This window comes from Triturus cristatus, chromosome 3_2 (genome assembly GCF_964204655.1).
Source record: "Triturus cristatus chromosome 3_2, aTriCri1.1, whole genome shotgun sequence".
Taxonomy (NCBI): Eukaryota; Metazoa; Chordata; class Amphibia; order Caudata; family Salamandridae; genus Triturus; species Triturus cristatus.
The window spans coordinates 1,232,594,156-1,232,619,269 of record NC_140584.1 but is presented as its reverse complement, the minus strand read 5'-3'; the positions used below and the strand labels follow the sequence as shown (position 1 = coordinate 1,232,619,269).

Sequence of the window (25,114 nt, the reverse complement as noted above, 5' to 3'; positions counted from 1 at the left end):
TAAAGAAAACCATAATATAAGAATAATTAATTTATATAATCATTTTAGTAGCCAACACTAGGTCTCAGACACAATACCGATTTCCTGGATAGCTAAAAAAAAGAGTACTATTTTATAGTGGCTGGGGATTTTAATTCAGCATATAAACCCATAGACTTTGTCCATGAAATAGTGCAGGAGGAGTAGTTAGCTAGAGGATTTAAAAGATTAGAGATATCAACCATTTAAAGAAGAACAAAGGTTGGTCAACAAGTCTTGACCTTTACACCAACTCATGGGGTGCGCACTTGTAATGGGCGGACACCCTCCGATCCAGAAGCTGATATTACCTTTAAATGTGGAAATCTCAAGACTAGGATTGATTTTATTATGGTGGACTTGGACCTTTGGCCTAAAGTTTATGATATGGTTGTTTAAAATCACCAGGATAGTGACCACAACGGACTGATCCTGTGGTTGGCTGGTATCCCAATCTTGCCCTGCCTGACCAACCCAGAGCCTATTGTTAATACCAATAATAAAAGGAGAATTAAATGGACCTAAGTAGTCGCTGATGAGAATTCTTTTTCTGGCATTTATACCGAGGTGGCTGAAACTCTGACTGCTTTTGGGAAATTCTAATTTAAATGATGGAATCATCTTGATTAACTTCTCTCATTTATTAAATAGATTAAAGTGCCACTTCAACAGTCAGTGTAAAATCAATACAAATAGGCAAAATGTTGCACCTTGGTATGATGAGGAGGTATGCAAGCTAGAATAGAGTTAATTGCAGCTGTAAAGAAGGGAATTAGGAGCACAATAATAGAGAGTATAAAAATCTATGGGAAGATGCAGGACGAGGCAAAAAGGAACTGGGAGGTGAAGAACTGGTGTACCCTAGTGGAGGCTTGCAGACTGAAGGACTGACAGTTAATTTGGTGCTGACTCTCTATGATTTGTATTGTACTTTATTGTTCAATTAATTAAAATCGTCACAATATGCCAATATCCTATCATTCCAATCTACTATAAAGAAGAAAAGTGAAGAGGTTAAAACTTACAGGGTTAACTAAAAAACTAAACAGAAAATTAAAACCTTAAAAACTGTTATCCGAGCTGGAACTAAAGTGCTGGTGCCCCGAACTTTGGGCGATGTTTACTCATAGTCACTCTTTTTTAATGACCGACTGATTCCTTCTTGTGTCTTTAATGTTTTGTGTCAGTGTGGCCCGAATTGCATCAGTGAATTTCCCTAGTCGGGCCATGGTTTGCACGGTGTTAGCAGAGAAGCACAAGTCTGATGCTTCTCCTCAGTGAGGATGCAGGGGCACGCAGCGTGCTAATATAGTATTTTAATGTGTCCCCTGAGCAAGTAATATCCGGACGAGTGAGTCTCAGCTCCAGCCTGACTCTGGCTCTCCTGGCCTGACGTGGGAGAGTCAGAACCTTCTTATAGGCAGAGATTTGGAGGTTCATGAGGAGCTTGTTGTAGGCACCAGGAAAGACCAGGTGACCATAGTTAAAAAATGGAACAAGTTTTGCTTTCAGAACTTTCAGACTAGGTTCTGCTGTCGGACTGTGAAGCCGCTAATTTAAATATTTCAGACTGTAAATAATGCCGGCCCCCTTACTTCTTAAATGTTTCAGATGGACTGTTGGTTTTGCCCCTTCCGATAGCCAGAGCCCAAGTAGTTATAGCTTGTACATGTTTTAAGTTGCAGTCCGCATAGGCGCCATTGTGCTGTTTGTTTCCGTGATATTTCTCACAGATGAGTATCCTGGTCTTCTCCTGATTCGTCAGAAGGTTGTTCTTTTGATTATACCTATGTAGGGCGTTTAGGGCTTTCTGTAGGCCTGTCCGCTTATGATCCATTATTACAATGTCATCAGCATACTGAAGGATTTGGATCCGTACTTTCCCCAGCCTTGGTAATAATACACTTGGCATTTACTCTCTTGGTTAAAGAAGAGAACTTTTACATACAGCCCCATGTCTGGGAAGATCCCTTTCAGAAGTTATATTCTGAAGATGACTGGGAGTGTGAGTCCGAGAATGCACTGGTTGGGAGGGATTGAACCTTAGAGCCAGTAGTAGGGGACATAGTCAGTTTCACCCTAGATGAAAATGTGGCTGTAATTAGCACACTACAGTCTGGGAAAGCACTGGGGCTGGATACAATACCAGGAGATTTATATCGCTCCGAGACAAATATATGGGGCCTGTTACTCCACTTAGTCTTCAATACCATAACACGGGGCGGGGACATCCCTGAGACCCGGAAGGATGCAGAAATAATCCCCATATTTAAGAAAGTGGACCCAAGGGATCCCTCAAACTATAGGCCTATTAGCCTTATAGATGTTGCAGAGAAAGTTTTTAGTAAAATGATTCTGACACATATTCGTTGTTGGATAGAGAAAAACAGTATACACTTTCATCTGCAGGCGTGCTTTAGGGCTTCTACAAGCAGTCTGGATCAGGTGTTCTGCTTCCTTATGCTTATTTTAAAGGAAGTTATGATCAAGAAGGTACACTTGTCCGTTGTGTTTGTTGATCTTAGATCAGCATTCGACTCTATTGATCGTTCCAAGTTATGGGCTGCTCTTAGGGATCTTGGGCTGCCTGGTGGCCTGCTTTAACTTCTGGTCCAACTGCACCAACCAATACTATAATTGGCTCAAAAGGGGTGCGAAAGGGGTGTGTTTTGCCCCCAACCCTTTTAACCCAATATATGAATGGGCTTATCAACAAATCACATGGCTGTGGAGGTGATCCCCTAAACTAGCTGGCAAACTCATAACCACTCTCTTATTTGCGGATGACACGCTGCTTATTTCAAAAACCCTGATGGGCTTTCAGCATGTGAGGATCGGGGCCTTGAAATTAATTATTTTAAATCAAAGTTCATGGTTTTTAATCCTCATTAATCTTTCAACGGGAAGATGATGCTGGGCCCAAACTGCTTAGATCAGGTGTAGGTTTTTAATAATTTCGGAGTTAGACTTACTGGCAACCTGGCATGGTCATCCCAGGCACAAAGGAGCACTCTCACACTGCAGCCTTTTGAGAGATGCTAACGCCTATCAGCTTTCCCCCCAATTCCCTCTGCAGTAGAAATACATCGGGCCAGAGGGTTGGGCACGCCCTCTATGGTGCGGAATTATGGGGACTGGAACAACTAAATCAAGTACAGGTTGTGGAAAACTCATTTTTAAGATCAATTCTAAGCTTGCCAATTAACATCCCTTTATTGGTGTTAGACCTTGATCCTGGCATATGGTCCATCATTCTGCTGCCTTAAAGGAGTTCATGTTTTGGGTGAGAATTTGGACTAGCAATACCCAGATCCCGGTTAAGGATGCAGTGGAAGAACTGTTAACCCTTGAGAGACAGGTCAGTGACTGGGTTGGTTTAGAAAGGCCAGGCAGTGGCTATTCAAACTGGGGATATGGACTCTGTGGCACGACCCAAAGTCCATGACTAAAAAAATGCTTCCCCCGCTCAAAATAAGATATTGGGACTATAAATTCATCAATTTGGTCCAGCACCCATCATTGTAACCAGAATCACTATTGGATATGAGTGGTTGAATTCAGCAAAACACAATTTAAGCTATATGGATTCAACACCAATCCAGCATGTCTGTATTATGAACCTTTATTCTCGACTCTTCTTCATCACAATTTGATTAAAAACGTAGCCAACACATGTTGTTCTCTTGGACTTCTTCAGGGCATTCAATGCTATTCTCCTGTCTTGACTACAGGCTTTGAAAGTTATTTGATTCTTTTAGAGGGTATAATTTTAACCTCTTAATGTTTGGTGTTCCTTAAAGCCAATTCGTCAAATGAAGGAAGTACTCATGGAAATGTCGGTGCATCATACAGTCTATATATCCTGAGCATCACATTACAATTGGTGCTGTCCCATTATCCAATTCAAAATATGAAGTGATGAGAAGGAAATGGTCCCGAAGTCTCGCTAGTCAAAATTGATGAATTTATTGCTAAAGGGTATCTTAACCGAGGGTGGTTTAGGGGTATTGAACCTCCAGTCCTGTGCTCCACTACTTGACTTATACTTTCACAAGACTCTGATAGGTGCAGTTTTAGTTTACTCAAACCCTGTGAATTCCTAAAATGTAGATATTGGGTCTATGTTGAGTCTATATATACTAATGTCACGGCGCCCGGCACTTTAACTGATAGATTCTTAATTTTAAACAATTGTTTTCAGTTTGATAACTCCATGGACAGAGCTGAACCTCCTCAGGTACAAACACTTATATACAATTTAGGACTGGGGCTCTTCCCCTGAATGCTATGACAAGTAGCTGGGCGAATGCTAATGTAACCCCACTGTGCCCTGTGTGCGGCTCAAGCCCTGAAACCATTGAACATGTTACGTTCATTTGTCCTCACTATGTCCATATTAGAAAAAGGGGGATCATCCCTGCTTGTTGTTTGCTGTCACTTACGCGATCCGTACATGCACTAGTGAGTTTAGCTTGGACACAACAAGGGGGCTTGGGTTTACATTACCTAGATACTTGCTGAATGCTTGGTGGCTCATGTCTAAGTCGTGAGTTATCTATTAGGTCATGTGTATGCATAATGCAGAGAGGAACGGTCCATCGCTTAAACCTGGGGAACATTGTACATAAAGATGTACCTGAACTGACTTGATGCGCCTTTGGAGGTCTCTAAATGACCATTTTAAATTGTTTTATGAGGTTTCAATTAAGTTTTTGCCAGATACACACTTTCTATATAACGTTTTAATGATGTTCAGAACCATGAAGCATTGAAGTACTGGGTATTTTAGTCCCTGCGGTGCAGGGGCACACACCCTATGACTTCTGGGTTTCACCCTGTTCCGGACCTACAGAAACACAGAGTCTTCTGGGTGAAGTCAAAGAATCGTTTATTGGCTGCAGACCAATTACAGGTATCCTAGAAGTACACCAGCGTGTATGTTCTCAGGAGACTGCTGAAAATCATAGGAACAGGCTACATCTTAAATAGGCCTTTTCTGGCCCCAAGCATACATTCCTGAGTTTTATGAAACGGCAATATACAAGGATATGTTACAAAGAAAAGGCAGAGTCATGATGACCATCCCACATTCCAGTTCGGCCAGCCCACAATGATTTACACAACAAGGTTCAGATCCCACATTAGATTTACAGATCCCCCCAATAAACATGAGCATCTCCTGTTTTGGGAAGCAAGTCATAAAGCAGGAACAGCCAGGTGCGAAAGAGATTAGCCAGGGGCTTGTGTAGGATGAAAAGGGTTTTATGACGGGCCAAGCCCTGATACGAATCACAGGTGGAGAGAGAAAGGGGAGCTCGTGAGACCAGTTTGACCCGGGGCAGCAGAGCCAGCTGCCCAGGTCACAGAGAAGTCAGAGAGGAAGCCCATGTACTGTGAGGCCCGTATTTGCTCCATTATAGCCTATGTGAGGGCAATGACAAGATGGCCACTGCTTCCAAAATGGAACCCGCGTAGCGAAGCAAAATAACGTGTACGCAGTGCATTCATAGCTAGAACGATATATAAAGCACTCGTACGTGCCGCATTTACCATTTGCGGTTCGCTAATACCAAGATAGACAGAGGTAGGGCCCTGTTCCCTACGCGGTCCCGAATATTAAAGTACGACAGACCCTCCTTTTGCCCTTACATAGGCAATCACTATACTCATCTTAATCCGAGTCTAGGTCAATGTTCACAAAGTCATGGAGATGTTGCTGTAGCATCATCCTATTACTTAGCTCGTCCCTCGATACAGGTTTCCTTACACATAAGGTAGCACAGAGGCCACATATCGCAGGAGCACACTGTATGCATAGACAGAACAGGAAAAGAATGGCTAAGATCATTCCAATGACCATTAGAACTTTCCAACCCCAGGCAGATATCAATTCCCAGAACCACCCCACCAGTGACCAATCTCCCTTATCCACGTGTATGGATTCAGATATTTTATGGAGTTTGGAGATGGCTTGATACACTGTTGGAGCATTATCTGGTATGAAAATGCAGCAACTGGATTGGATAACCCTGCATACCCCACCGCGGTCTGCAAGAATAACGTCTAGGACCATGCGGTTCTGCAAAGTCATAAGGCGATCCGCTTGGAGCTCAGCTGTCAGATTACCAAGGGCACCAGCCGTTACATTGACGGTGGATTCAACCACACGAGTCAGCTGTCTCAGGTTCCTACTATTGACCATAGGTCCCCAAAACGGCAGGAAACCCAAGAAGAAATCTCCTGCTTCCTGACCGGCAGTGTCCTCCTTACTAATCACGCCTCTCACAACTCTGGTCTTGTGATAGTCGGAGGCAGCAGTAAATGTAGGCGGTAGCAGATTCGCAATATAACATGTGCCCGAGAAATCAGGGGGCAACCATGTATATGCTCGATCATTACAGATGAAATATGTACCCTTGGCAGTCAAAAACGCAGGGGAAAACTGTGACGGAAAAGTGTACGTTTCAGTACAGTCACTTCTTCCCAGTTGAGCTCTAGGATTCTGACCATTACCCTGTAAGCAGAACCGACCCATGTGGGGTACGACCCAGATTGGAGATGAGATTTTTCGCTGTCTTTCACCCAGACTAATACTATACCCCGTCGCGTTCCATCCTACATAAGGTCTCAGCTCTTCTTTGGGAATGGATGAGTATGCATCAATATCCCTACTCATATCGGCAATTCCTCTCACTAAGGCTTTATTATTTGTACCAGGTCTGATGGAACGCGGTTGGCGAGGGGAGTACGTATCTAGAGCATAGAGAAACATGGTCTGGAATGCCCATGACGATCCATTGTAACTATATGGCAGCACCAGGTAGGGAATACCCTTGTTAATGGTATGTGGCATTAACCCACACACCCAGCAATTGGTCGTGTTCACTACTAGTTGGTGCTGGTGCAAGAGCTGGATGAACGAGTTATTTACGAACTCTGATCGTCTGGTCTGTTCGTGTTCAGGCAAAGGGTGAAAAGAGTGAGAGGAGGCAGTAGAAAGGGGTATAGGCTGTTCAGTGGGTGCAATGGGCTTTTGAGCAGAGAAAAACACACATCCTACAATAAACATCATTATACTACACAGTGCAAAAAGGCACAAAAAGACAAAACATTTACTTTTTATAATTCTACACATCCTTGTTTGAAAGTTCATTTCCTCAATCGGTCTCTCCATCTTAAACAACTCCATCCTCTACTCGGGCCGCTCGCGGCGGATGAGTTTCTTCTGCTAAGGAGTACGCCTGTCAGTCCAGGGAAACGCCCTAGACCAACCAGAACCGTTGACCTAACGTCTTCGGCCTGTACCCCAAAGTCTTGGCACCGCGACCCTGCGGCAGAACCCGGATGGTGGTTCGAAAAACAAAAATCAAGAAAGTCCTTCAGATGGGAGAGCAAAAAATGTCAAAAAGGAAAGAGTAAGGAAAAATCTTTATTTGTCCATGGGCCTTGGTCTCAAATTATAACGGAGACGGCCAGGTGCCGTTTGGTCTTGAAACAAAAGTTCAGGCTCAGTGGTGTCCAGTCGATTCGATGGCGGCACAGCTTCCTGCAGAATATTGTCACTCTCTTGGACTGAAGCTGTGTCTTTTAGGCGTGCGTCACTGAATGGTACAAAACGAAGCACAGTGTCTGTCTCAGTGTCGGCGATACCCTCTTTGACCCACTGGTCATATGGCAGAGGCAAAGGGACTATTTTGCAGTGGGCACCATGAATCCAGTGCTTCCTCCCTTTTACTCGCACCGCTGATCTCGTTGACAGAAGCACAAGATGAGGGCCGATCCAGCGAGGTTCGTCGTTGCCCTTACGCTGGAAATTCCGGACCAGGACCCACGAGCCAGGGTTGATAGGGTGTCCAGGAGGTTCAGAAGCTTGGGGAAGAGTATCATGTACCTGTTGGTGCAAAACACGCAGTTTAACAGTCAAATCATACAGGTAATCGAGCAGTACTGGATGCTCTATTTCACTGAACTTCGTAGGCCTTGGCACACCCCATACGTTGGCCGGGCGGCCAAAGACTACTTCATAAGGACTAAGTCCCACTCGTGAGTGTATCGTCATTCTGGTGGACAGGAGTGCTAAAGGCAGAGCGTCAGGCCATTTAAGACCGGTGCTCGCCTGGATTTTGGCCAGCTTGAGCTTTAAGGCTCCATTGTAGCGTTCAACTAGTCCAGCTGATTGGGGGTGATTTGCAGCGTGGAATTTCTGCCTTATGCCTAAACCTTCACATACATTCTTCATCACTTTACCCACAAACTCACTTCCATTATCACACCATACCATTCTCGGCATTCCAAACCTGGGGAAAAATTCCTTCACAAGGGCTTTGGCTGTGGATAGGGCAGTGTTATCTTTCAGAGGATAAGCCTCTACCCATTTGGAGAAAGCACAAACAACCACCAGTACATATTTTAGGTTGTTGCATCTGTCCATGTGAATAAAGTCCAGCTGCAAAACTTCGAATGGACATGATGGGGGTGCAAAGTGACCGGCTGGAGTTGGGGTTCCCCTACCAGGGTTGTACTTCAAGCATACCATACAATTCTTGACCACATTCTCTGCACACTTGGGAATCCCAGCATTCTGCCATACTGGAGCCAACAACTTACAGATACCTTTCGTACTGATATGTGCCATTCCATGTGCCATAGTAACCACTGGAAGCACATATGCATCAGGCAACAACCATCGCTTATGTTCTGTCAGATCAATCCAACAACCATTCTCATCCAACTTACCCATACTCTCTCTCCACTTGCTTAACTCTTCTTCTGTAGCTTCAGCCTGAAGCGACTTCACACTCTCTATTGTGTTCTCGCACATTCCCACATCATTAACCCATCTTGCGGGGCCTGCAACATACATTCTAGTCTTCACATTCTGTGCTGTCTCTTTCGCGGTCTCATCAGCAAACGCATTCCCACATCCAACATCATCTGTGACTTTCCTGTGCGCACTGCATTTCATGATCGCAACTTGCAACGGTAGGGTCAGTGACTCAAGGAGATCATTCACCAACTTGCCATTCTGGATTTTAGCTCCATGTGACGTCAGGAACCCACGCTCTTTCCACAGTCGCCCGAAATTATGAGCCACGCCAAAGGCGTACTGGCTATCTGTGTATATATTCACTCTCATTCCTTCAGACAACACGCATGCTCTCGTGAGGGCAATTAATTCTGCTGCTTGAGCCGAATTATGTGGCACTCGTGCAGTTTCCACGACCGTGTGTAAAGTCGTGATAGCATATGCAGCAGTCGTGTCACCATTAGGGAGTTTGAAGCATGAACCATCCACCCATAAAGTACCATCACTCTCAGTCAGGGGAGTATCTTTCAGATCCACTCTCCCTTTCGTTTCTTCTTCCGTTCTGAACAGGCAGTCATGCTGCTCAATCTCATCTGAGTCTGCTGGAATCGGCAATAACGTGGCTGGATTCAGCGTATTGCATCTTTTTATGTGTATATGATTCGCTAACAGTGTGAGTTCATACCCTGATAATCGCGCACTAGTCAAGTGTTGTGTCTTGGTCCTATTTAATAATGTGTCTACAGCATGTGGAACCATAACGATCAATGTGTTGTCCATTACCAGACCAGCAGATTGTCGGATAGACATTGCTGCAGCAGCTGTCGCTCTCAGACAGCTTGGCAATGCCCTCGCTACAGGGTCCAAGGTGGATGAAAAATATGCGCATGGGCGCGGTCTGTCGCCAAAAGGCTGTGTTAACACTGACAACGCACATCCATCTTTCTCGTGAACATACAATGTAAAAGGCTTGCTATAGTCAGGAGTGCCCAACACAGGTGCTGAACACAACGCATTGCGCAATTCCACAAAACTTTTCTGGCACTCTTCAGACCATGGGATAGGATTCGGTGTGTCTTTGCATGTTAATGCTAATAAAGGTTTTGCCAACAAAGAAAAACTTGGGATCCAATGCCTACAGTATGAAGTAATGCCCAAGAAAGCACGCACTTCTCTCTGTGTTCTTGGCACACTCAACTGTGCGATGGCTTGAATTCTTTCTGGGGTCAGTCTCCTTCCCTCCTTCGATAAGAGATGACCTAAGTAGGTCACTTCTTGTCGACAATATTGCAGCTTAGAGAGAGACACTTTGTGATGGTAAGCGGATAAATGGCGCAACAATGACAATGTGGCTTCTTTACAGATCTTCTCACTATCCGCGGCGATTAGTAAATCATCCACGTACTGAATCAGGATAGCTCCACTAGGTAAAACAAGTACATCAAGCTGCGCTTTCAAAGCTTGACTGTATATGGATGGACTCTCGCAGTAGCCCTGGGGAGCGCGTTTGAAGCGGAAGCTTCGGCCTCCCAGACTAAAACCAAAAATGTCTCTGCTCTCTTCTGCAATTGGGATGCTAAAGAAAGCATTCTTTAAATCTATCACTGAGAACCATGCAGCAGAAGCTGGAATCATCGTTAACAAGGCAGTTATATCAGGGACAACCGGAAACTGTGGCACAACAATCTTATTAACCTCTCTAAGATCAATCACAAATCTGTAAACAGGTGGCTGTGAAGGGTCCGTTCGTTTTAAGACAGGTAAAATCGGACTATTGCAAATGTTGCCTCTTGTCTCTTCAATCACACCCTTATTAATCAAGTCGCTGACAATGTCTAACAATGCTTTCTGGCCTTCATTAGAGATTTTGTACTGGGGAATACGTGGCAATCTGACATTAGCCTTTAAAGTCACCACGTATGGCGGTATCTCCAAGAGGCCCACATCATTGGGACCAGTAGCCCAAAGGGCATCCGGAAGGGATGACAATTCAGGTGGCATTGTATTTTTAGACAAGTACATAGGGGAAATCACTTTTTTGCCTAATGTAAGTTGTACTCCTGAAGGAGAACAATACAGTGTAGCGTGCAATCTTTTCAACAAATCTAATCCCAGCAAATTCTCACCACAACCTGTTGTTAGGATCAGGGGTGCTTTCAGTTCGCAAGGTCCAACAGAAAGTGACATGGGACTAGAAATCGGGTTCCTAACTGGGGCGCCAGAAAAACCTACTGAAACATTTATATCGCCAGACAAAGGTGCGCCAGGGAGTTTGGAATGCATGATTGAACTCTTTGCAGCACCAGTGTCTAGCAGGAAAGGCTCCGTTACATTTGCTGTAGTCACATCAACATACGGTCCACTCTGATCCACTGGCACTGAAACAACTCCCTCTCTCTGTCTATGGCTGTCCTAGTAATCATTATTTTCTGCATCGCCATCCTCCACATAATAATCATTATTGTAATACTGGGCCGTATTACTAGTCGCGTTAGCTTGCTGATCAAAACTATTAATGGCGCTTTGGGGCGGAAGAGGACGCGCATTTTGGGGAACACTTCCACGCCCTCTGCCTCTAGGAGCTTGCTGACCACCTCTACCTCTGGCGCCATACGCATTACCGTTCCGTTGCATTAATTTAGGGCAACTATATTTAAAATGACCTTCCTCTTTGCAGTATGAACATTGGTTGGGACCTACAGGGACACGTGGTTGATAATACCCATTCATTTGCTGATTAGTCTGAAACTGTTGGGGTTGGTGATAAACACCTTGGGGTTGCCTATAATTATTCTGACCTCCACGTGGTGGATAGGCCTGCTGTAAAAGGACCTTTGTCTTTAATTCCTTCGTTTTCTTTTCTGTCCTATCTTTCTCGTCTTTATCTCTGTTTTCATAATACTGTGCAGTAGCCAGTATTTGCGCTGAAGAAGAAACAGCCCAAGAACTCTCTGAGTCTTTCAACTTTTTACACAGGTCAGGAAGTAAATTCTGCACAAACTTATCCACAAACAGCCGTTGGCCACCCTCAGTACTCATATCCTGCCCACTGTGGTCAATAAACGTTTCCTCAAACCTAGTAAAGAAGTCTGACACTGTCTCATCTTTCTTCTGCTTACATGCAGATAACTTGTCCCAATTTACGCGCATCGCAGGCATTAGTGTCTTCATATACGTGATTATTCTACCAGGCAATTCAGCTACTAAAGGCTCAGGTTTCGCGCCACCAGTTTGTCTTGCATCAGCAGCAATAATGTTAGCCCATGTATCCCCTAGTTCTGCATCGTGATCTGCATTACGAATTGACCCCCATAGAGGCTGTGGAACGACATTACCAAACAACATGTCTATATCGGCCAGGTTCATAACGCATGACCCTGCCGTCTGTGACAACTCTTTATAATAACCTGCTGGGTTTTTACGGGGATCAGGCAATGTCTGTTTAAGTGCTAACACCTCAGAGCGCTTCCATGGAACATGCACCCAAACACGTTGGAAATGCGCTGGCACAGCGGGGTTATTGCCGACAGCTGCAACTGCTTCCTTCCATACCGGGGGAACTTCTCTCATGGGATATTGTCGCGCTTTTACCTTTTTCCCCGCAAGGACATCTTGCTTAAACAATGACTGATGACAATCATCATTCCTAAAGGAAAATACGACCGCAACTGCTTTATCTATATCGCGGTCCACAATTACACCAGTTCCGAAATCAAACCTCACTCTACACAATTCCTGCGGGCTCGGATTTTTACCACTATCCTCCAATTCCTCACAGAGAAATTCGCACATTTTCTCAAACACATATCTCTGTTTTGGGGCATCCCACTGATGGAAGACATTGACAACTGATTCCACATCATACAATGAAGGGAAAACAATCCATCTACGCGCCATGCTATCTATTACCCTTTTCTCATCAGGGTTAGGCAACTGACTACGCAATTGCTTACGCCGTAAACCAGGAGTCGCACCAGATGACTCAAAGAGAGGCGACATTAACGTAGTAACCACATTAGCTAAACGCTGTCGCGCTGAAGGAGAAGCTGAAGCGGAAACAGGGGGAAAAACAGAGGGAAGAAAAGAGGATGTAGAAACGGGTACTGGAGTGGTGCAAGGAAGAGTGTTAGGGGAGGCAGCTGCTGGATTAGGCAAAGTCGCAGGAAGTGCGGGGGCAGTTGGAAGCACAACTGGCAGCCCTTGAGAGGGTTGCATTACATGGATAGGAGCCGGCTGCACAGCAGCTGGCGGTAACGGCAAGGCTTGTATTATATCAACTGGAGGTGGCATATTCACAAGCTGGGGAGGTGCTGTGGCATTTTGAGCATACGGAGGTGGTGAACTCAACAAATGTGACATCAGGGGATCTTTTTCCTTTTCTTCTAACTCATTCTGCTTAGAATGTGGTAAAGCTGGGTAACATTTGTCAATCCCTAACTTACGCTGCCTGTGCATTTGCTCGCTCATCTGCTCCTCCTCATTGTCTTTAAATTGTACAGCTGCTTGCATTACTGACATACCTCTCTCTCTTTTATTCTTCTTCGCTAGCTTAATTTCCTTCTGTTTGGCTTCCTTTCGCCATAAGCGGAAAGAGTCAAACATCGCCAGCCGGGCTTTCTTCTTAAACAATTTAATTTCCAAATTATCTAAAATATCGGTATCAAAACTACCATTTTGGGGCCATTTTAAAACACCGTCTTTCCTGGTGTAGTGGATCCACACTTCATTATATGCAATTGGGCCTACGCCATGTTTTACATAGAGCTCATAAGTTGGAGTTCCAACCGGAGGAACCGGACATGATTCTTCCAGCTGGAAACCTTTTCCACAACCCAAACAGAATAATCTACCAAATAGTCCAGAACCAGGCATCTTCGCTCACTAGTCTAGATCCAAACGTCAGAGGATTATCGATTACGATATTCTCGTGAATACACGAGTCCTCTGGCTTTGGGGTTTGCAAACACCAAATCACCAAATTACCAAATCAAACCAAACGATCCCGAAGGATACCAAAACAAATGGGAGACGCTCCACTTATACTTAACTGAATATTGCTGATCGATGACGTCACCAGAAGACTCTCTCGATTGTTTCGCTCTCTCAAACTCGTCAAGGGTCCAAAACAGGTCGATTAATCAGGGCAGCAGTCCTTCGTAGCCGTCGGGACGCGGAGAACCTCGCAGAAAAGACTTTCGGACCACGTCGACATGCAGGGGTCGATGAAGTGGCGGCCTTCCTCCGGAATTTCCACACGAAGCTCCTCACGAACCTCTGGCTTGGACTGGTACCGCTGAAATCGTCCCGAGTTGGGCGCCAAACTGAAGTACTGGGTATTTTAGTCCCAGCGGTGCAGGGGCACACACCCTATGACTTCTGGGTTTCACCCTGTTCCGGACCTACAGAAACACAGAGTCTTCTGGGTGAAGTCAAAGAATCGTTTATTGGCTGCAGACCAATTACAGGTATCCTAGAAGTACACCAGCGTGTATGTTCTCAGGAGACTGCTGAAAATCATAGGAACAGGCTACATCTTAAATAGGCCTTTTCTGGCCCCAAGCATACATTCCTGAGTTTTATGAAACGGCAATATACAAGGATATGTTACAAAGAAAAGGCAGAGTCATGATGACCATCCCACATTCCAGTTCGGCCAGCCCACAATGATTTACACAACAAGGTTCAGATCCCACATTAGATTTACAGATCCCCCCAATAAACATGAGCATCTCCTGTTTTGGGAAGCAAGTCATAAAGCAGGAACAGCCAGGTGCGAAAGAGATTAGCCAGGGGCTTGTGTAGGATGAAAAGGGTTTTATGACGGGCCAAGCCCTGATACGAATCACAGGTGGAGAGAGGAAGGGGAGCTCGTGAGACCAGTTTGACCCGGGGCAGCAGAGCCAGCTGCCCAGGTCACAGAGAAGTCAGAGAGGAAGCCCATGTACTGTGAGGCCCGTATTTGCTCCATTATAGCCTATGTGAGGGCAATGACAAGATGGCCACTGCTTCCAAAATGGAACCCGCGTAGCGAAGCAAAATAACGTGTACGCAGTGCATTCATAGCTAGAACGATATATAAAGCACTCGTACGTGCCGCATTTACCATTTGCGGTTCGCTAATACCAAGATAGACAGAGGTAGGGCCCTGTTCCCTACGCGGTCCCGAATATTAAAGTACGACAGCATGATGGAAATATTACTGTTTTTATTCTAATGTCCTAATGTATGATGTGAGCTGTTTTTATATGTGAATGATCATCATTGATTGAATAAAACTATCTACCTGCTCTGGGACTGTCCAAAGATAACCTCGCTGTGGGACTCGGGCCTTGATGACATAGACACCCACCTCTTAACCCAGCTCCCCAAATTTCCTTCGTACATATTGCTGGGCCTCCCTAACCCACTAACCTACCCCCTCACATCCCACAGGGGACATCAAATAGATATTTCGCTGGGTGCCACCATCAGACCATCCTGTTGCTCTGGGGCTCGGCTTCCACACCGACACACCTGGGTTGGCTGCATCATCTGTGAGGCATTCTGGGGATGGAGAAGCTTAACCCTTATGCCCAGAGCCCGGGATGACACATTTAGAACCATATGGTGACTCTTCTGAGCTCTGCTCAGGAATTTCAAGAGTTGACATGCTCCCGCTACTTATGGTAGTAAACTCACAGACTCAGCCCAAGATGAAAGAAAGGAGGGCTCCCAATGAATGACCTACACGCAGAACCCGAGAAATTGATCGTTGCATAGCTATTGGTACAAGGGAGGTGGGAGCGAGGTTTTTGGGGGGGTTATTGTTGTTCTTTCTCTTTTCATCTTTACAAAATATAAGTCACGCTTGTGCTGACGATTGCAGAGGTTCCCTCTGACACTAAAGATGTGCGTTGCATTCTGTTCTGAAGTTGTGATAATAAAACCAATTTAAACCATAAGAAAATGAAGTCTCTTCTCCGATGCCGGCTTCTAGAGCACGACGGGGGGGGGGGTTCAAGCCCTTTTAGCCCTAGATACACATAATCATATTCCTAGGCAGACTCCATTATCTCCACATACCTTCTGGAGCTTGAACATGAAATACCTTGAAAAAACAAGACACAAGTGGTGTTTGGCAAACAGGAACAGTTTGTTTAATTAAACATTGCGGCAGGAAGAACAATAACAGGCATAGGGTCTGAGGACTGTCTCATCTTACAATTGATCTGAGATGCGCTTATATACAGTCCATTTTATGCCATAAGCAGTTCTGGCGATCCTTGTATGGTAAGGAATGTAAGTCGCTTCCTTTGGAGTGTATATATCAAGTGTTCGATGGAGACTCCAGGTGGGCCTCAAACTTGCTTGGACACAAAGTGGTCAGTGAGAATCATGCCCAGATGTCCTGCATGTGGAGCATGTGATCACTGCTTGTGCTGTGTCCAGATTGGCTGTATGTTCCCAACTTATGTGACATCTGACTTTATGAGGTTTTAGAAGCACGTGTACCTCTCCGGTCATGTGTTCTTTATTAGGAACAATCTCTCTGGATCATTGTGGTGTCACTGCACCTATCTGTGGGATTGATATGGGATTTCATGTTCATGTATTTGACTGCCAGCTACGTGCCATCCCACCTGTGACCTATCAATCAGTTTCCTCAGGACTACGTCTAAGAGCCTGAATATGTATTTTAAAGTCAATATTGAGGTGGGGTTTACAACGGGTAAATTTGTTAATAAAATGCAATTTCATTTTTACACTTTAATATATTGTTCTTCATATTAGTAATATATACACACCACCATCATATTCACAATCCCCCACCAACCAAGATTTCATCTTTCCAATGCCCGAGAAGATGGCTCGCTGGGTCCAAACTCAATCAAGCCTGGGTGAAGTGTGAGGAGCGGATGATGGTGGTAAATTCTGTTGTGGTGGAGAGACTTGGAGCAAAGATAGACTCATCAAATAACAATATTTGTGAGGTCTTTTAAAATTGTAAAGAAATGTACCAATCCCGATGCCCTGCTTCAGCACTTAACACCTTCTCTCAAACTCTGCACTAAACTTGAATTTTCTTTTATATCAACATTAAATCCATTATGGACCCCCTCTTCCTTTTGAATAATGTTCCAATGAGTATTGACAGCTTCTCAGCTCTGCGAGATGTTTTATTGCCAATCGATGGCCAATGATTGTAGGAATGTTCTCTCATCTCTCTATAGGACTCTGCCCATGTCTTAAGATCTTGCAAATCCGTGTCACACGATAACCCTTGTTCCTTCATATCTTAGGGGCATATTATCAAGCCAGGCGATAAAATTATCGCCACTTTAGCGGCAGGAAACTGCCGCTAAAACGGCGATAATGGGCTTGATAATATGCTCTATGGAATTCCAATTGAAGCCCATGTTAGATGTGAAGGACATCTAAGCTGAGCTTCAATTTGAATTCCATAGAGCTTATTCTCAAGCCCATTATCGCAGTTTTAGCGTCAGTTTTCTGCCGCTAAAGAGGCAATAATTTTATCGCCTGTCTTGATAATATGCCCCCTAGTTTCCAACTGTGCTGCTTCAATCCACTCCTAAATCAGAGGGCTATGGACTGGTGCATGGGGACAGAAAAGACACTATATGAATCCAAGGATGTTCCAAGAAGTGGTTACTGATTTAGGAGAAATGGAATGGTTATAGAGGAGGAATCTGTGAGCCCTGCAGATGCAGCTGGAGATGGACCCAGGGTAACTCACGATGAAATAGGCCAAACATGGAATTGGCACAGTGTGTGAATGATTTGGGGCTTGTATTACACCGTAGCGATAAGACTGCATCCCTGAACATTAATGTTTGTATAGTGATTAAAATGTGTAAACCTGTCATCAATAAAAAGATTTACAACAAAAAAAGACACTCCTAAATCAGCTTCTAAATCAGTTTACGCAACTAGCCACAGTGCCTAGTGGTTGGAAACAATCTAAGCTGATTCCACTTCTAAAGAAACCACTGGCCAACGAATTCATTCTTGCCAACTATCGCCCTATCTCTCTGTTTCCTCCCTTCGCCAAGATATCAGAGAAGCTTATCAACAGACATTGCTCTGCCTTTTTAGAGCGGAATATGCTACTCCATCCTTCTCAGCTGGGCTTCCGTCTGGGCTTCATCACCAAGAGTACGTTGTTGGAGGTGGCAGACACAATCAGGCTAGTGGTGGATCAGGGAAGCAGGTTCCACTGGTTCTTTCAGATCTATGCACAGCTTTTGATACAGTCTTGCATTTCACTTGCTTGCAGCATCTTGGAACAATAGGCACTGGTGGTCCAGCCTTGCGGGCCTGCATTCCTTCTTTACAGAGATATCTCAAGCTGTTTGGATGGTCCCTTTCACCTCAGAACTCAAGTCATTAGGTTCTGGAGTTCCCAGGGGTCTGCATTGAGCCCCACACTAATCAATGAGTATATGACCCTCCTTAGTGACTCTTCTAGAAATGTTTGGCATGCAAATTATTTTCCACGCTGATGATACACAACTTCTCCTCACTTTAGTCCTTTAAACCCCCAATGCGCTGAGTAATTTTAAGGCATGCATGACCGCCATATTCCAATAGATGCATGACAGCAGCCTCCAATGTAACACTAGCAAGACATAAATATTGTTCTTTGGGTCTCTCTCCCCATCTGGGACAATGGCCCTTGGCCACAGGATATCCTCCTTCTATCCTCCAAGTCATTGCAGCGAGTAATCTGGGGTGAATTTTGTTAACACCGCATCTTTTGCTGCTCATTTGCCTGATGTTAGAAATCATTCTGGTGCCGATCACGATCCGGTAAAAAAAAAGCCCGTACGACTCGTATGCCGTACAAACTGCCAATTACGATTCGCATGGGAAAAAGTCCATACGAACCGCATTGGGAATAATTCCCCACACGTCCTCGGACGATTCACCGTACAAATGTGAAAAGTGAAGTCCGACCAAGGAATCACGATCCCACCCGTGCGTCCGAGCACACAACCGTATGGTAAAAACACCGTCCGCACCGAACTCCCATTGCAACCATGGAGACATGTGCACGCATACGCGCCCAACACTCCCCCCAGCACCCATACGTTCGAGTCGTACTCCCCGAAAATGTACACCCCCCCTGAATGTACACCCGTGTACGTGTCGAACCCCCACCCGTGTACCCACACCCCTGTACGTTTGAGTCCCACCCCCACCCCTGTACGTGTCGTACCCCCCTGAATGGACACCCCAGTACGTCAGAGTCGAACCCCCACCCCTGTACGTGTCCTACCCCCGTGTACCCCCACCCCTGTACGTGTCCTACCCCCGTGTACCCACACCCCTGGACGTTCGAGTCCCACCCCCACCCCTGTACGTGTCGTACCCCCCTGAATGGACACCCCAGTACGTTTGAGTCAAACCCCCACCCGTGTACGTGTCGTACCACTGTGTATGGACACCCCAGTACGTTCGAGTCGAACCCCCACCCGTGTACGGGTCTTACCACTGTGTATGAACACCCCAGTACGTTCGAGTCGAACCCCCACCCCTGTACGAGTCGTACCACCGTGTATGGACACCCCAGTATGTTCGAGTCGAACCCCCACCCCTGTACGAGTCGTACCACCATGTATGGACACCCCAGTACGTTTGAGTCGAACCCCCACCCCTGTACGTGTCGTACCCCCTGTATGTACACCCCTGTACGTTCGAGTCGAACCCCCACCCCTGTACGTGTCGTACCACCGTGTATGGACACCCCAGTACAGTCGAGTCGAACCCCCCCCTGTACGTGTCGTACACCCCTGAATGGACACCCCAGTATGTTCGAGTCGAACCCCCACCCCTGTACGTGTCGTACCCCCCTGAATGGACACCCCAGTACGTTCGAGTCGAACCCCCACCCCTGTACGAGTCGTACCACCGTGTATGGACACCCCAGTACGTTCGAGTCGAACCCCCACCCCTGTACGTGTCGTACCCCCCTGTATGGACACCCCAGTACGTTCGAGTCGAACCCCCACCCCTGTACGTGTCGTACCCCCCTGAATGGACACCCCAGTACGTTCGAGTCGAACCCCCACCCCTGTACGAGTCGTACCACCGTGTATGGACACCCCAGTACATTCGAGTCGAACCCCCACCCCTGTACGAGTCGTACCACCGTGTATGGACACCCCAGTACGTTCGAGTCGAAACCCCCACCCCTGTACGTGTCGTACCCCCCTGTATGGACACCCCAGTACGTTCGAGTCGAACCCCCACCCCTGTACGTGTCGTACCCCCCTGAATGGACACCCCAGTACGTTCGAGTCGAACCCCCACCCCTGTACGAGTCGTACCACCGTGTATGGACACCCCAGTACGTTCGAGTCGAACCCCCACCCCTGTACGAGTCGTACCACCGTGTATGGACACCCCAGTACGTTCGAGTCGAACCCCCACCCCTGTACGAGTCGTACCACCGTGTATGGACACCCCAGTACGTTCGAGTCGAACCCCCACCCCTGTACGTGTCGTACCCCCCTGTATGTACACCCCTGTACGTTCGAGTCGAACCCCCACCCCTGAACGTGTCGTACCCCCCTGAATGGACACCCCAGTACGTTCGAGTCGAACCCCCACCCCTGTACTTGTCGTACCCCCCTGTATGTACACCCCTGTACGTCAGAGTCGCACCCCCACCACAACCTCCTAAGTACGGAGCGCACCCCATGCCCCAACATCACTACCGCATGTACGAGTCGTACCAAGCCACACACAAGGACAGCACCGTACAACCAAATGGCCCATGTACACACCGTACACATGCTAAAAACGCACGTACACAACCAGGACAAAACAAAACAACACAATAATACACCATTCGAATGGCAAAAAGCCACTAAACATGTCCAACAACCACTAAAATAACACATTCACTGACCTGCAACTGCCAAAAACAAACAGAGGCCCAATACACCACCACACCTTATAACACACCCACCCAAACTTCAAACACAGCCACACCCACCAATGGACCAATAAAAAGGGCCCACACACACAAACCATGAGCCTTTGCAACAGACTCACTGCTGCCAGACACCACAGACCTACAGCACCATACTACAAGCTACACCACACCTTACACTTGCACACCTTCACGCAACCACCTTCACAAACACCCCCTCATCACATTCACACACGCACACCTGCACAACCACACCCACACACCCACAACCATCCACACCCCCCCCCACCATCCACACCCCTCACCATGCCCACTACCAAGAATCCAAAGTTCAGTAACCGAGAGTTGGAGGTTCTAGTCGATGAAATCCTCAGAGTCGAGCCACAGCTCTTTGGAACATTGGTCAGAAACACCAGCATGACAGCAAAAACAGCCATGTGGCAGACCATCATCGATGCTGTGAATGCTGTTGCGGACACCAGAAGGACCAGGCAGGAATGCCAATCCAGGTGGTACGATCTGCGGAGGAGGGTCCGAGCCAAGATGCTGGAGGAACACAACCAGGCCAACGCCACTGGAGGAGGGCCCTCCCGCAGACCCGTACACTACCAGCCCTGGGAGGAGAGGGTGATGGCCATACAGCCGGTGGAGGCAGTCGAAGGATTAGGAGGACTCCGAGACCCGGGTGAGTACACAAACAACGCACCTCACATGGGGGGAACGTCATCCACAACCAAAATCACTAACAGGCACGCAACCACCCCAACCTATCGCATGACTCAACCACACTCCATGAACACGCACATGCCACTGCCGCCACCATGCCCCATGCACCCAGCTGGACAATGTCAAGTCACAGGCCACAGAAGACACCAACACATGACACGGTAACCCGGATGGCGGGAGGGTGGGCCCCAAAAATCACATAGTGCAACTCAGAAGCAGACAACAATGCCCTCTGCCCATATGGCCTAGGTCACAGCCCGACAAACAGTGTGTACCCACACAGGAAAGACATTCCAGCAAATGGCGGACGCCTTGCATCAACACATGGGGGTGAAGGCACTGTTTTGCACATGACAGCAGCTAATGAACAGCCAACATTGTGAAAGAGTGGCAGCACACACCACCACAGCAGCAGCGCACAGACACACACTACACCCAATGGGTGCCTGGAGATCAGAAACAAACGCACATCAACAAGCCAAGGGCCATTCAAAGATCTGCTAACAGTGTGTGGCCAGGAAGCTGGGCTGAGGTGACAGAGGCTGACACACAGAGGGAGGGAAAGGGGGACAGAGAGGGAGGGAGAGGGGGACAGAGAGGGAGGGAGACACAGGGACACGGACAGAGGGAGGAGGCTGACACACGGAGGGAGAGAGAGGGGGACAGAGAGGGAGGGAGAGGGGGACAGAGAGGGAGGGAGACACAGGGACACGGACAGAGGGAGGAGGCTGACACACGGAGGGAGGGAGAGGGGGACAGAGAGGGAGGGAGAGGGGGACAGAGAGGGAGGGAGACACAGGGAGAGCAAATCAGCCGTGTGGTGTGTGGGAATGTCTACTCGTCAGCAGGTAGACCGCGTGCATGTAGCCAAGGGTGGCCTGTGCCAGAACCCCCCCTCTTCCCCATGGCAAAACACAGGGCCATGTCACAACCTGTTCATGAGCACAACGACAGCTACCTGCATTATATAAGTGTGTGGATCCACTCCATGTGCACATGTACAGAGCTACACGGAAGGCGCCAATGCATGGCTCGCCACACCTGCCCACTCCACTGCTGACTGCAGTCACACTTGACGCAGCAAGTAAGACTGTGCCACACATAGTTAAAGGGGCCAAAGTGGTGCCCAAGGGACACACCCATGCACAAGTGCACTGTGAGTGGAATGCAAGACAGATCCTAATTCCAAGAGGAAATGTGCCAACTGTGAAACTGATGAAACATGGATGTTGCATGGACCAAAATTAACATTGTCTCTCTCACACACAGGTCAACGTCGTGGTTCACCCCCCAACACTGGGGGGGAAGACTCACAGGACCCGGATCTGCAGGATCCCGATCCCACCGGCAGCGACCACTCTCACCACTCTGTGAACGAGCCCGACCGACCTGGCCCCTCTGGTGTCCAACCACCTGCAGCACCTGCGTCAGGTACAACTGTGCCAACCACCACCCCCACTCCTGCCACATCCCAGGAGACACCCAGGATCCCTGCCCCACCACCACAATGCAGCCAGGCTGGCCAGGAAGGACACGGTGTCCCGGGCACCCAGGAGGAGGCAGGCGACAACGCCAATGCCACCCCTCAGGGGTCCCGGAGACCCGATGTACCCACAAGGGCAGGCCAGATGCAAGTGGGCAGGGGTGGTGGGAGTGGAGGACGGCGGAGGCACGAGCCTGACCAGTTGGCTGGGGAACCGGTATTTTCCCATGTCCGTAACATCCTGGACACATACCGGCAGGACACCACGGGCCTGGCCCAGGTTGTGTCTGTCCTCGAGGGGATCAAGACCCAGCAGGCCCAGCAACATGCGGAGCTACATGCCTGTCTACTGCAACACCAACGGAGGATGGAGGACGGACAGGCTGAGCTCCTGACGGCGTACACGGGAATTCACGATAGACTCCGTCGGATGGCCGACAACATGGCCGACCCTCCCTGTGCCAGTAGGCGGAGAACATCACCACCCACAGGGAGGGAGCAGGAGGAGGAGGAGGAAACATCCGATGGAGCATCCCAGACGTCGTCACGGCCTGCTTCTAAGGGTCCCCGCAGGAGGGCGGATCGTCCACGGAAAAGACCGTGAGGGTCGGCGCAACATCACCATCTCCCAGGACACCTGGCCTGGCACCTGGCCCACTGGAGCAACAGCATCACAGCATCAAGAGACATTCTCTGCCACATGGCCCTGCTGGTCACTGTCTGACCAATGTTGACAAAGACTGTGGCATGGACTCTGAGGATTTCAAATGGCAAGGACACCAACTCCCCTACTGAACTTTGGATTCCAAACTCCCGGAAAGCCCCTCACTTTATCCCCCCCCCACCAAATAAAATATCACACCATGAAGAGAAGATGCCTGCTGGTTGCATTATTACCTTACATGTGTGTTGTAAAGTCTAAACATGCCTGAGTTCTCTTTTGACTACAACCATCCACACCCTGGTGCCTGAGTCTGGCACAGGACACACGGGTCACAGTGTATTAGGCAAGACAGACATGGAGCACCATACACACCCGTGATGGGCCCAACCAGCTGAGGGGGTGGCCACACAACCGTGCTGACAGACACATTGAGTACAGATACGGTCATGCGCAGAGGTCAGGGATCATGTGGAGTGTCCTGGGGGGCACCCAGGTATGTGTAGACAGGTGGCAGAACCATGTCCTGCAAGCTTGAGTCCGGTGGATGCAGAGAATGGGGGCCTGGCCAACGTTGGATGCATGGGGACGGCACATGTCACAATACCCACACAGTCATGGACATCATGCCCAATACACAGTCTCAGCCCACACACACAGCTTGCATCTTGCTACTCGACACATCGACACATAGCCACTATCCGGGAAAACCATGCAAGACATGCTGGATGCACCGTGGCAACACACCAGCATTGACTGAGAAGAAGCACCTTGGAGACATAGGGACACCTTTATTAGTCATGTTTTCGGGATTGCAGAGGCAACTTTAAGTACACATGAACACATCTTGTGAAGTAACATGTGGGTCCAACACTGGCACCCCCCTTCTGCAGCACAAATGCGTGATAGCCATGGAACTGGCACACAATTGTCGGCTAACAGCTAAACACCCACAGCTGCTCACGGAGAGACTGCCATACACCATTGATCCGCTGATGTGGAAGTCACACACCATGTCAAGCCAATGCTAACCGTATGTGTCCGAGGGCAGTGTCACACACATTGATGCCATCATCACAATCCACTATCCCATCACTGATGACTGTCAACCAGTCAGACCATCTATTCAGGTGTACACAGCTGCATGTCGTGTCCCATGGTGATGCTACATGGCTGCAGAGGAACCAAACATCGACAGGGGCAGTGTGCATACATCGTGAACAACTGCCACACCCAATACACCCCTGATGCATCCCTTACCCTAAGGAGACTTCCAAACGTGTCCGTGCCTGTAATGCTGAGTCAGCCCACGATGACGTGTCCATGAGGAATAGCAGTGCCACAACAATGCAAGCAGCAGACGGCATGCGCAAGTACCTGGGGAAGAGAGACACACAAGAAGTCAGCCACAAAAAGCACAGCCACTTGCATGTGCATGTACTCGACACATGTATGGATGACAACATGCTAGGTCACAATTATGAC

General features: G+C 47.7%; 1 protein-coding gene across 1 annotated transcript in view; it reads left to right on the top strand.

Annotated features, from left to right (window-relative positions):
• LOC146859544 (CD5 antigen-like) overlaps nucleotides 1-25,114 on the top strand; it is a 1,596,548-nt gene that overhangs the window by 874,423 nt on the left and 697,011 nt on the right. The gene's annotated exons all lie outside the window — the stretch shown is intronic.